Below are 13,857 nucleotides of genomic sequence, written 5' to 3' on the forward strand. Positions count from 1 at the left end.
TAAGAGATTCTCTAGCATGTCTCAAAATTCTACAGAAAGCAGTGAAAGTAAATTTACGGGTCTGCTGGAATACAAAAACCAAAAAGAAATTGCTCATTGATTTGTAAGGAAAGAGGTAATGTAGAAATTACAATTTTTCAATCAGTAGGAACTACGTTATTTATCTATACTTTGAATTTGTGGCTTTGCAGGCTCATCAGCTTTTCTTTAAAGATTTTTAAAGAATTTCCTTTCTCTTAAAAGAAGTTTGGACGAGATGTATCTGTTAGTCCTCCCAGCTCTAGGATCCTATGTTTTATGACAGTAAATCCACTCAAACAGCTGTTGTTTTTTAAATAACTAATTAGCGCTACCATAGCTAGCTACTAAAGTTAATTGGGGGAAGAAAGCTCAGCAATGAATTATTTCAACCCATGTGATGATTTCTTTATAATGTAGTCTCTCTAAATTTTTGATGTGATTGTTTTATTATAAAAATAGCAACAATACCCACTAAGTATTGAGTGTTTTAATGTGCCAGATACTTTACCTGTGTTGTACTCTTAATCTTGATGTCAACCTGATTAAGTAGATAGCATAATATCCCCCATTTTATACATCAGAAAACTAAGGCTCAAGGGGCTACATAACTTTCCCAAGGTTACAGAGATAAGAAATGGTAGAGCCAAGATTCAAGTCCAGATTGATTGTATGCCAAAACTTTTGTTCTTATTCATTACACCATACAGTCTCCAGACTTAAGGATAAGCTTTTTCATCAGAACAAACCAATGGTAACTTCTCCCTTTGATTGGTCAACTTAATGATAGACCAAGTAGTCTCTATAACAAGACTGCAATAGGGTAACAGGAGCCAATTTTTCCCATCATTGTCCATTCTGTATATTTTAATATATCTTTATATTTCCCTATAGTTATAATGCTTATGTAAAAGGAATCAGAGATCTCTATTTTTGTAAAGTCTCAAACACAATCCACACTTTTAAGGGAATCTTATAAATATGTGTCTGAAGCCTCCCACCCACTCCTCATACATTGTTTTATTACTCAACCGTCTGCATGATTTCTTTGACAAAGAGTGTGTCACTGTCATGCCTAATAGCTAAATAGGATTGATACGATACCAAACAAATGCCTTTCCTTTCAGGAGAATTTATACTTGAGAAAGCATGTTTCCCCCAGGAAGCCTCCATTTATCCTTCAGGATGAATCGTGGGGATGGGTTACAAGGCAGTCCCCAAAGAGAGGATTTGCTTTCCTGCTTTGATTTGTTGGGCTTTCGGCTCTGAAAAGCATACCTACAAACTAAACGCGTAGATTATCGTCTCAATGTCTCCTTGGTTTTGTTCATTTCAATGGAGAAGAGAAAGGCAGCGTTTAGACTCAAAGCATTTTCCAAATGGAACATGCTAGTTGGATCCTAAACATTTACCAAGAATGCATACCCTGAGTCCAGTCATATTATTTTAAACAGAAACACTGTTTGGCCAGAAATTACTTCAGGACAGAGCTGATTCCAGTATTCACCGTGGCTACAAAAAGGATTCTATTTTGGCCAGTAAATAGTTCCAAAAAAACATTTCTAGGCGTCCATGGGAAAGGAGTGAGTGCCCCCTGGTGAAAATGTGGGAAACGTTTCCATATGTTATTTTTGGCTGGGAAGAAGGTGCAGATGTCTTCACAATAAAAATATACTTGTTCTGAGTGCTCGTCTCCTTGAGAAGAGTTGGCACCATTTGGAGCACTGGATCTACAGTGTGGCAAAGACACACAAAGAGAGGAGGAGAGCCAAAGCAATGGCCAAGACACAGAGAAGAGGGCAGGCACAAAAGTTAAACAAGCTGGGACCACGAGTGACTTCTGTTGTATTTTTCATACCTGTATTGGATTGTTTCTTTCTGCCCCCGCCAAACCCACTCTCCACCCACTTCCACCCTGCTCTGTGTCCTGGGAGGCTGACTTTTAGCCACTGTGTTAACACATTCCCTTGCCCTGTGGTTTCTAGTTGGGTTCAACCAAGGGAAGATACAAGCAGGTGATCAGAGCGTGGGAGGAGAGAGACATGGGGGTATTTATTCCCAGGTTGGAAGGGATTCTATCCCCCGGCCTATAGTCTCAGTTCTCTCCTATACCTGTGACTCTCTTTAGGATCTGGTGAACTCAGCCTTCCGAAACCCCTTCAGGCTTAGGCGCTGTAACAGCTCCTCACTATTGCTGGCCTGAGGCACTTCACCATTCTTTGCTGGGTTCCCTTAGTCCTACCCACACCTTTGTAGAAAGTCCAGGCAGTAAACACACCCTCTTGGCCTTTGTGATTGTGCCATCTCTTTCCCACATGGACTCTGACTGACACAGTACTTTTCTGTATATTCCGCATTTTCTACGATAAGCACCGATCCCTCTGCAACGCCAGGGAAGCCTGAGGTCACCGGTAGTCCCAAATTCCAGTCTTACCCGCTCTGACCACTTGGACTTGGGTGAAGCCAGAAGAATCACAATGTGGCACCCTTGTTTATAGGGTCTCACTTCACCGCTGCACGCTCCAGTGGTTTAATTAGCCCCCTGCTACCCTTTAACTTAAGATGCTGGCTTCAACTGCATCTCTCCATTTTGAACAGGAAAAAAGAAAGGCTCTGTTTACATTCAGGCTTCACCTACTTTACAGAGCGGGCAGGAGAACAAGTTGTTCTGTCAGGAGGAATCTAAAAGATTAAACAAACAGCAGACTCGTTCTGTGGGTCTAGAGTTGGCAAGACCGGGCCCTGAAAACCACAAGAGAAGAAGGGCAGCCTCTGGGTCAGTGCCCAGGAGCTAGCCCAGGGGTCCATTTCTGACAAAAGAACACAAGTGGCTGGACCTTGCCAGTTCCACCTGTCCTCCAAACATCCGGACTTCTTTCATTAATCTGTTATGACACTGTCATCCAAGGCTTCGTCTATATATTTTTTAATTCTGTGAATGGGGATGACAAGGCAGGAGCACGGACTTATGCCCCAAAGCTGGGCTCAAATCCCAAATCCACTCCTTTCTTACTGGATGACAAGGGCCAATTTTACTTAAGCTTTCTGAGGCCGAGTGTCCTCAACTATCAAATGGAGATGATAATACTTATAGCGTAGAGTGATCTTAAGGGTAAATGAAATCAGGCACCTCATATAAGTGCGCCATCCCGAACACAAAGTTGGCAATCAATGAATATGGTTTTGCTTCTTTCCTTTTACTTCCTGAGGTATCGTAGGGTTCCACGTCTTCCTCGAAATTCAACAATTAGATGATCATGAAGAAAACTGACTAGAGCCAACACAGAGATTGAATTGTTCTGCATCAAGAAGGGTTTTCCTTGCTTCCTTTGACATCTGCCCAGGATTGAGAAAACTAGGGACAATAAAACTGATAAGAGTGAATTATTGAGGACTCATGACACAACAGGCACTCTGCTGAGACTTTTTGTAATTTTATGTTTATCAAAGATATAAATGTTCATATTTAAAGAGTCAAAGAGTTACACAAGTTCATGCAAAACTCAGCGACTCTCTACCCTTCCCCTCACTTCTGTCTTCCCAGAGATCATCACTTTCAACTCTCTGAAGAGATTGTTTGGATATTTACCTTCACATCTCTGAACAACATATTTATTATCACGTCTTTATTTTTTAGTTTTAGACATTGTGTATTGACCTCGTTGTATGGATAATGACGACTGAATTTGTATTCATTCCCCTACTCCTCACCACACACTTTCCAGTACAACTTTCCGTTCTCCCAACTTCCCATTATAATTTTTTTGTAATTTTGCTAGATCAATATTCAGTGTTGACATCACGACTCTGTAAACGCTGTTCACAGAGGAGTCATGAGCAAACGAATGATTGTTTTTCTTTCCTGTACAAATTTTAGTTTCCTTAAAGATAATTGTCTTCTGTTCGCTTTGTTTTGTTTTTTGTGAACTTAACACTAATTCAACTCCGAACTCTCTTTTTTCTAAATCTCTTTTCAAACTATTTAGGTGATCAGATATTCTGTCAACTTCCTCTTCTTTGAGAGACCTTTCCTGGAGGCCTCTGATACACTCCAACCTGAAATGGTTGCCCTCCAGACCTGACGCATGGTTACTATCTGAGATCTCTTGTCAGCATCTTCCTCTGGATTCCCTTTGCCTCTCTCTTGTGTTGTATCTCCTCTTTCCTGAATGCTGAATCCTGAATTTCCTTATTGGTTTATTCTCTCTTTTGCGTAGAGCACATCCTTCAGTAGCTCCCTGAGAAAGGATACGTGGGAGATAAAAATTGTTTAAACGTTGCTTACCGAAAAAGCATCTTTTTTCTCTCTCATACTTGATTGATAGTTTGACCTTTGTATAGAATTCCAAGTGGGAATAAACTTTTTTCAAATCTGAAGGTATTTCTCCTTTGTCTTCCAGCATCTGGTATGGTTGTTGAGAAGTTTGAAACCATTCTGATGCTGGCCTTTTGTGTCTGACTAGTTTTTCTCTCTTTTTTGTCCCCAGTATTCTGAGATAATATGGGTCTGGTGTAGATCTATTTCCATCCACTGGGCTGATAACTCAGCCCAGCTCTCCCTATCTGGGGATTCACCCCTCACTTCTGAGAAATGTTCTTCAATTATTTCTCCCTCCATGTTCTCTTTCTGGAACTCCCATTGTTCAGATATTGGACTTCATGGACTGGTTCTCTCAATCTTCTTACTTTCTACCAATTCATCTTTTTTCTCTACTTTCTAGGAGATTTTCTTGGCTTTATCTTTTCCTCAGCTTAATCTTCAGACCCTTCTCCTGAATTTCTCATTTCTTTCTTTTTTTCCCCCCTGAGGAAGATTTGCCCTGAGTTAACATCTGTGCCAATCTTCCTCTATTTTGTATGTGGGCTGCCACCATAGCATGGCCACTGATGAGTGGTGTGGGTCCGTAGCTGGGAACCAAACCCATGCCACTGAAGCAGACCACACCAAACTTAATCACTAGGCCATGGGGCTGGCCCCTGAATTTCTCATTTCTACTCTCATTTGTAGTTATTGAGAGTTCTATTTTGTTTCCCAAATGTTCTCTTTTTAAAGCATCCTGTTCTTGATTTATGAATACAATAATAATAGAGTTTTTTTCCTAATTTCTTTTCCCTGCATGGTCTCCATTTTTTACCACAATGTTTTCTGCTCATTTCTATTTCTATCTTTCAATGTTTAAGCTTTCTCTTAGTCTGGTAGTTCAGTTGTCTGCTGAATTAAGAGTGTGGAGAAGGAAAAAAAGATTAGAAGCTCTGAGTGCGACATATTGACTGTGAACTTCATCAGGCAATCTGGCTGGGATGTTTCTTTGCAAAACATCCAAAACCGGATCAGATTCCCCAGAAAAGACTCTTTCCATCTCCTAGGAAGGAAAAAGGCCTGAATGTCGCTACCAGAAGCTGACTAAAGGGAGAGTTGGGGGTCTTAGCAGCCAGAATGCATTCATTCGCTTAAACTCTGTTTTCAGCGGGGTAACCCCACCTTCAGGTATGACTGGGATCCCCCAATCCAGAGACCCTCTGTTTTAGCCTCTCCAAAGAATACACTTCTGGTCTTTTGTTGGGATGGAGGAGGGGCAGTTGTCCAGCTGTATGCCGTGGGGGAGGGGATTTGAAGCTCAAAATGTTCTTAAACAAACTTTCAACTGCTCCTCCTGAATTCGGATGCCCTGCTTCACCCCGTCTGTGTTCCTGATTCCAAGCCTTAGGGGCTGTGATTTAAATCAGGTTGATTTTTGCCTTCCCACACTGCAGGCTTGGGATTCCATTTTTTCAAGCGGGCTGAGTCACTTACATTCTATTTATCTGGTAAAGGTTTCCAAAAATTTGTTGCTGCTGTTCCTGCTCCCATTCATTTATTCAAAACAAAACAAAAGACTTCTTTTTAGTATCATTTTAGTGTTGTTTAGTAGGAATTGAAAGTAAAATGCACGGACTCCGAATGACATCTTACTCAGATGCCCCACTAAGCACCTCACATATATTATTTCACTCACTCCTCACGATCTCCCTCGAAGCAAAGTACAGTTATCATCCACATTTCACAGGTGTAGAAACAAAACCTCAGAGAGATTGACCCAAGGACACACAACCTATAGAAGGCATCACAGGGATTTAAAACTAGATCTGCCTTTCTCCGGAGCCCCTTTAAAATCACCATGCTGATGTGCAATGCACAGAAATAATGTAGACCTGAGGAGGAAAGGATATGAAAGTGAGTCTAGACTCTGTAATCTGAAGTTCCCTATGGTCAGCAGACATACAAAAACTGGACTGATTCTGAATTAAAATACATTGCACAAGTATTTGTAGTATGATGTCTTGGGCTTAGTGAGATAATTGTTTGAAAGTCTGGATTACAATTGGCATCTTATTGGATTGTAATATAGTGGGTAACATTCTCAGTAAAATGCTATAGAGGGAAGGAGGAAGACTGAAATTTGAGTTCTTTCAATGAGCATTTTGATCAAAGGCAATAATTTCATCAGAGATGGCAGATCTAAGATTTGAACTTTTTATCATTTGAGTACATAAAATTACATTTTCTCTCACAGTTCCTGATCATTGCTTTTCATCAAGTGTTTGAGGGAATAAAAGAAGATTTGCAATGTTTTCCTCTATGCGGAGGGATCTCCTTGGTTTAACCCTCTTGGCTCCTCTCTGGCCCTCTGTCACCCAGCCCTAGATGAGGGACAGCAGGGAGAAGAAATTGGAAACGCGTGGTTCTCACTCTTCCTCTCTCTTTCCTTTCTGTATGCTGGTTGTCTACTGGAAGCATCTTTCCTCTTTGCTCTAAGGACCACAGCTGCCTGTGACCAGCGTGGAAGTGTGAGTACCAATCAGGCTTCCACCAGACAGAGATTTATTATAGGGCATTGGCTTACACGTTTGTGGGAGCTGGCTAGGCAAGTCCAGAATTCATAGAGCAGGCTGTCTGGGCACGCTGGAAACTCTCGAACAGGAGCTGATGTTGGAGTCTTAATTGCTGCTTCTTCAAGGAAACCCCAGTTTTGGTCTTAAAGCCTTTCCACTGATTAGATCAAGGTCCCAGATTATCCAAGATAATCTCCTTTACATAAAGTCCACTCATTGTAGATGTTAGTCACACCTGCTAAACATCCTCACAGCAACACCTCGATTAGCGTTTGACTGAATAACTGTGTACTAAAGCCCAGCTAAGTTGATACATAAAACTAACAGTCACAGTATGTAAGCTCATTGTGACTCAGACCTAAGTCCCATTCTTAGATACCAGCTTTCTTGGGAGCATAGTAGGTGCTCAAGAAGTCCTTATTTGAATAAATGCATGAATGTGTTCTCCATCTGCGTACCCTTCTCAATGCGTTTGGAACTCAGGATGCAAGAAAGGATACAGTACGGTCCCCCAAACTCACCCCGTCCGTCCCTGACTTCCCAGACTGAGTCCAATAGCTTCAAGGAAAGACAGATGACGAGAGAGGCAGTCAACAAGTAGAGGAGAAGCATCTCTACTTGTTGCCACAAGTGTCTGCCACGTGGCCAATCTCTTTGATTCACAAAAAGGGGTCTCAAGTGGGATTGCCTGCAACCAAAGCCAGGTGGGAATAAATGAAGTGTACACCAGATGAAGGGCCTTAGACAAACCCAGCAAGTTGCCCTTGGCCTCAGAGCGGAACAGGAGAGCAATCAGCTGTTTCCCCTGATCCCAAACGGGATGCAGAAATAGCTGACAGAGATCAAAGCCAGAAAAGCTGGGCTTTCAGAAGTGAAGGACAACCCAGCAGCCTGGATCAATGACCCAGACCAGATGGGACTGTGTTAGCAAATGCCAGCAGTGAGATTTGAGGGTCCAGGACTTGATACCCCTGCCCTACAAAGCTGTAACATGAGTAGGGACCCCAGACATTAGATACAGCCCCAGGAGAAATGTGCAGGGCTGAGTGGAATAGACCCTGAATTGATTGAGATTCTGTCCCATCCCTACCATCCCTTTCAGAATGGAAGCTCGATAGGCAAATTAAGTTTGATTATGGAAAAATACATTTACATTTCTCACGTATCAGAGTTAGGGAACCGATATTCATGCCTGGTTACACGCAGACTGCGGGGTGGACTGCAAGTGCTTTAGTCTGAAAACTCCTTTTTCTTTCTTTTTTTTAAATTTATTTTTATAAAATAGAAACTTTTGGATGGTTCATAGATTAGACATAGGCTAAAAGATTGGCCAAAGGTGTCGAGGATCTTCGCAGGGACTGAAGAGACAATGATGCCCATTGTTGGGACAGGAGAATACAGCTGAGACATACAGAGGTGCTTTGATTTATCTGGAAGAGGATGCAGGGTTTGGGCAAGGTTTTTTTAACTTTTAGTTGCGTATAAAATACATTTTGAAAATGAGGTTTAAATTTGTAATGAGGGAGCTGACTGTTTGGAAGTAGCTTCGCGTTGATTCAATTAGAAAAGAATCTTTATAAAACAAAATGGCTTCCAAAACACTGAGCGTTGGCAAAGATGTGGAGAAACCCAAACTCTCATATGTGCTAGTGGGAGTAGAAACTGGGCAACCACTTTGGAAAACTGTGTGACAACATCTCCCAACCTGTGACCCAGCCACAACAGAAATGTGTAAAATAGTCACCAAAAGATATGGTGATAGATTTAACAGCATGGCCACAATTTTTAGCAGCCCCTCCCATTCAAAGGTGGAGTCTATTTCCCAGCCTCTTAAATTTGGGCTGGCCATGTGGCAGACATGACAGTGTGCAAGTTCCAGAGCCTAGACCTCAAGATGTCTTGTAGCTTTTGCTTTCACCCCCTTGGAACACTGCTCTGAGACTGCTATGCCCATGTGGAGAAGATGCAAGACGCCTCAGCTGACAGCCAGCACCAACTGCAAATGTGAGTGAGGCCATCTCGAACCTTCCATTGCAGCTGAATATAGTGCATGATGAGCCCAGAAAGAATCTGCAGAGGAACTGCCAAGCCAATCCACAGAATCATAACAAATGATACACCATTGTTGGTTTGTTGTTGTGGTTTTGTACACCGCAATACATAAAGGATACAAGCACGTTCTAGAATGTTCATAGCGACACTCCTCATAATAGTCCCAAACTGGAAATTACTCAAATGCCCACCAAGGACTAAAAAGATAAATAACTTATAGTACAGTCACACAATAGAATACTTTTCTTTAATGAGAGTAAACAATCTACGACCACACATAAGAATTTGGATGCATCTCACAAGCATAGAGTTGAGTGAAGGAAGACAGAAACAGAAGAGTACACACACTCATTCGTTGATATAAAGCATAAAATTAGGTAAAACTATTCAATGCTGTTAGAAGTCATAAGAGTGGCTTCCCTTCGGGGGATGGTGACCGCAGGGAACACAAATAGGGGTTTGGGGTGCTAGAAATGTTCAGGCTCTCCCTCTAGGTAGTAGAGTCATGGGGATGTTCAGCTTCTAAAAGTTCAACAAACTGTATGGTCAAAGGGTATAAACTTCCAGTTATAAGATGAACAAGTTATGGAATCTAATATTCAGCGTGGTGATTGTAGTTAACAATATTACATACTTGAGAGCTTCTAAGAAAGTAGATCTTAACTGTTATCATCACCAAAAGAAATTGTAATCGTGTGAGGCGATGAATGTGCTAACTAACCTTATTGTGGTAATCATTTTGCAATGTATACGTGTATCAAATCATCACTTTGTACATCTTAAAATTACACAATGATATAGGTCAATCATAACTCAATAAAGCTAGAAAAAGTAAAATTAAATAAATAAATAAGTTCAACAGGGTTCCGCCTCGTGGCGTAGTGGTTAAGTTTGTGCTTCCACCTTGGCTGCCCAGGGTTCGCTGGTTCGGATCCTGAGTGCTGACCTATTCACCGCTCATCAAGCCATGCTGTGGCAGCATCCCATACAGAAGAACTAGAAGGACTTACCACCAGGATACACCACTATGTACTGGTGCTTTGGCGAAAAAAAAAAAAAGAAGATTGGCAGCAGATGTTAGCTCAAGGCAAATCTTCCTCATCAAAAAAAAAGCATACCTAAAAAGAAAAATAAGTTCAACAAACTGTAGACTTATCTCATGTACACTTCTCTGTTTGTATGTAATACTTCAATAAAAAGTTAAAAATATATATCCTCTAGGTTATCTACTATGTTGGAGTTGTTGAAAGTGGGACACAACTTTCATGTCAATGCGTGGTTACATATGGATTCATAGTCTCTGAAAATGAATTCCCCAATATAGCTTAAAATTATTCTATCGAGTTCTGCTGGTTCTCAGTTCTGCTTACTATTATCTTAAAATTCAGATAACATATTTCCTAAGAGTCAGCTAGAAATATGAGGCCAAACGAAAAAGAAAAATGAAAGTCTTTCTATCCTTGAATGTCGTCTACAATGTCTTTGATAAATACCTTCGATGAGTAATAATTGTTCATTCAATAATCACTTATTCAGTATCTACTCTATCTTGACTCTGTGCGAGTCCCTGGGGAAACAGTGGTGCGGAAGATGAGCACCTGGCTGCTCTCAGGGAGCTTCCATTCTAAGGAAACAGTACTCGTGGGTCTGCTTCAACTTACCCACTAACAGGATACCCATTATTTCACAAGGGAGCTTATTCTACTCCTGGTAACTTTGATTGTTTGAAATGACTTTCTCATGTGACGCCAAAATCTCTCTCCCTGTGGCTTTCAATTCAGCCTCTGAAGTAATAGAACCAACTTCCGTGTCTTCTGAGCCTCTTTTTTTCTGGCCCAAACAGCCTTGGTCCCCTCCGCCTCATCGTGTTTGATAATATCAAGTCCCCCCACCTTCCAGCCACACACCTGAGACAAGCTCCAGAGTGGCAGGATTTTTACTAAAGAATTGGCCTTGAAACCAGACACAATATTCTGGGTGAGACTTGATCGAGAGCAGGGTTTCTCAACCACTGCGCTATTGACATTTGGGGCGGGGTGATTCTTTGCTGTGGGGTCTGTCCTGCGCACGGCAGGTGGGGCGGCAGCATCCCTGGTTTCTACCTGCTAGACGCAGCTGGCAAGTCTTCCCCAGTTGTGACTATCGAAAGTGTCTCCAGACATTGCCAAATGTCCCCTGGGGGCCAAATCGCCCCCAGTTGGAAACTACTGACCTAAACAGCCTGATTGCCGGGACTTCTGTCTGGACATTTTATGTCTACCCTTAAGCCACCAAATTGCCAACCTTGCATGGATTTCTCAGGCACTAACTACAAGTTTGCTCTTGCTTGCTCTTAACTACGTCAACCAAAATAAATAATACATAACTAAAATAAAGTGGAATAAAAAGGCAATCACCCAGAGAAAAACGCAGATTGCTTTGTGCACCCACAAAGTAGAAACTCTCTCTCTCTCTCTCTCTCTCTCTGCTGTCTGTAAAATAAAGTTAATAGCTTTATTTTACATGCATGTCTCTTTCAGAAAAGAATAGTCAGAGTAGAATTAAACAGACAAAACTTGAGTTTCTATAACCAGATTGAAGAGAAGCAGGGTCCAGAAACAAGGTTTGCACGTCTGTATAGATTTAATTGCCCATCCCCATCCCATTGTGGTGGGTGGGGAAAAAGCATAGTTTATGGGAAGGAGAGGGATCCAGTAGACCAGCAGGTTCTTAGACTCCTCGGGAGTCATACAAGTCAAAATCAAAAACCTGGTCTTCATCCTACACTTAGTAAGCAGATCTTGTAACAGAGTGAATGACAGCCTAGTATGTAAAAAGCAGACACTGATTTACCCTGGAATTGAAGGAGTGTCTTAATCAGGTTGAATTTAGTTTAGCGGGTGGACTTTTGAAATGGGCAATAAGATTGGATCTTGGCTAGTTTACAAAGTTCCATAGAAATCCAAGTTTGCTGCTATTGGTCACACTCTGTCGGTACCTACTAGAATTCTCTATAGAGTGAGATCACCTTGCTGCCAAATTACACTTCCTTTAGGGCAATGCAAGCACTTAGCACAGGAAGGTAAATAAAGCGATCTGCTCTTTTTTTCCTTCCTTGTCTAGAGTAGATGCGCTTTGAGTTTTCCTTCTGACTTGGGGTGGGGGGACCATGATTTTGTTTTGTGCATAACTGGAGGAATTCCTTAAAACTTGGGGTGGGAAGCGGGCAGTGAAAGGCCGATAGTTGATTCTTTTGTTTGGTTTTTATTGTGCATGACTAAATGTATTAGACATGTTGGATCACAGAGAATATGCGTCTGTGAATCACCGCGCTGTTGAATTTGTATGTGTTTTGCCTACTAATATCAGTTGCCCTTTCCAGCTACAAAAGGCCTCCCTCCTAACATGATATCTGAATTACTTTAATAAAATTAGAGACAGAGCACGCTTTGTGAGTCTCCTGTAAGAAACAAGACATCCCTCCCAAGGCCTTTCTATATAATGATTTTCCATGATTTGTGTTCTCTTCAAAAACAAAATAGGAAAAGACCAGGGATGGGGAAGTAGGAAGCATGGCACAGGGAAGGGAGTGATGAACATAACAGGTTTTAGAAATGACTCTTTGTAGCCAACAAAATCTACAAGTAAAAGCACATTTTTTAATTTAAGTTTTCACGAAAATGCCTTGAACCCCTACCATGTGGAGGGGGTTTGGCTTGGCTGGGTCATGCTCCATATGGTCGTTGGAAAGCTCCTGATTCAAAGGACAGACCACTCTTTAAATATAGGCTAGTTTTTGTTCTTTTGTGGATGGAATAGTGAGAAAGTATTGCTCTACGCAACCACTAGACACCGGGGGAAGAAATCTGAATGTCGTAAGGTTTTCGTCAGCTTTATTGTCATTCCTTGGGAGAAGAAAAATGAGATTTACTTAATCGCAGAAGTATGACAAATTTCTTTCTTCAAATCTCAAAATGTTTGTCAGGAAGATTTTCAATTGAGAGAGATTATTATTTAAGGGAGAAATCCTTGAAAATGTCTTCGCTCCATGTTTGAAAATCCCTCGCCAAGAGGATTACTCCTAGCTTCATTGCTGTGTCACAAAGCCAGGTGCTTTGTGTTTAAAACAAAGGTAACGTGATATCCTGGAAAGAGCACTGGACCAGGAGCAAGGAATTTGTGTTTCTGACCCTCCCTCCATTATGTGACCTTGAATAAGTCATTTTATGTCTCTATGCCTTGATTTCCCCTTTTGCAAAAGGAGGGCTTTGGTTTAGATTATCCTTAAGGCCCCAACAGCTCAAAGAAATCTTAAGATTAAATTTGTTCCTGGCTGCCAGTCAGATATCATTCTGAGCAAACATATTTGCTCCACTGAATGACTGTTTCCCCATAAACACATAATTGAGGATATTTATACCTGAAGTAACAATTTCATCACATACCTACCCCATATCATTTAAGGTCTCCTCATTCTGCTTTGAAGTTCAAAGAAAGAGAAGGCTCTGTATAATGAGAATGGCCCCTTTGAAATGCTCCCCTCGCAGCTGCAAGCTCGGCGGATCCTGCACTGTGGAAGGCGAGAAGGCTATTGTGATGCAGATGTGTTCCAAACAGCGTCAGCAGCAAGAACATTTCCATGGGTCTTTACTGTATTTCTTCTATTATTCATAGAACACAATGTAAATGAAGCCATAAATTTTACCCCCCACACTAGATGTAGAAAGAAGATAATGGAAATTGTGAATTATGAATGAATCACTGTTATTGTAATTCCTTAAGGATTCTGATGGAGATGATTAAATTCATGCAAAGACACAGATTCTAAACTTTTATGCCTGAGTCCTTAGTAATGCCGCTTGGAATTTCACAAGGAATGGAATAGAGATGATCTTGGTTTTGCATTTACCTACCAAATTATCTCACAGATAATCT

At 41.3% G+C, this 13,857-nt stretch overlaps 1 long non-coding RNA gene across 2 annotated transcripts in view; it reads right to left on the reverse strand.

Annotated features, from left to right (window-relative positions):
* Positions 1–13,501, reverse strand: part of LOC106782953 (uncharacterized) — a 49,214-nt gene extending 35,713 nt beyond the window's left edge. The window contains exon 1 of one of the 2 annotated variants that reach the window (XR_011437676.1): positions 13,372–13,501. This is a non-coding gene — a long non-coding RNA (uncharacterized lncRNA). The remainder of the gene's footprint in view (positions 1–13,371) is intronic. The other variant, XR_011437677.1, reaches the window with a different exon arrangement.
* Positions 13,502–13,857: the final 356 nt, after the last annotated feature.

Source organism: Equus caballus, chromosome 3 (genome assembly GCF_041296265.1).
Source record: "Equus caballus isolate H_3958 breed thoroughbred chromosome 3, TB-T2T, whole genome shotgun sequence".
In the NCBI taxonomy this organism is placed as follows: Eukaryota; Metazoa; Chordata; class Mammalia; order Perissodactyla; family Equidae; genus Equus; species Equus caballus.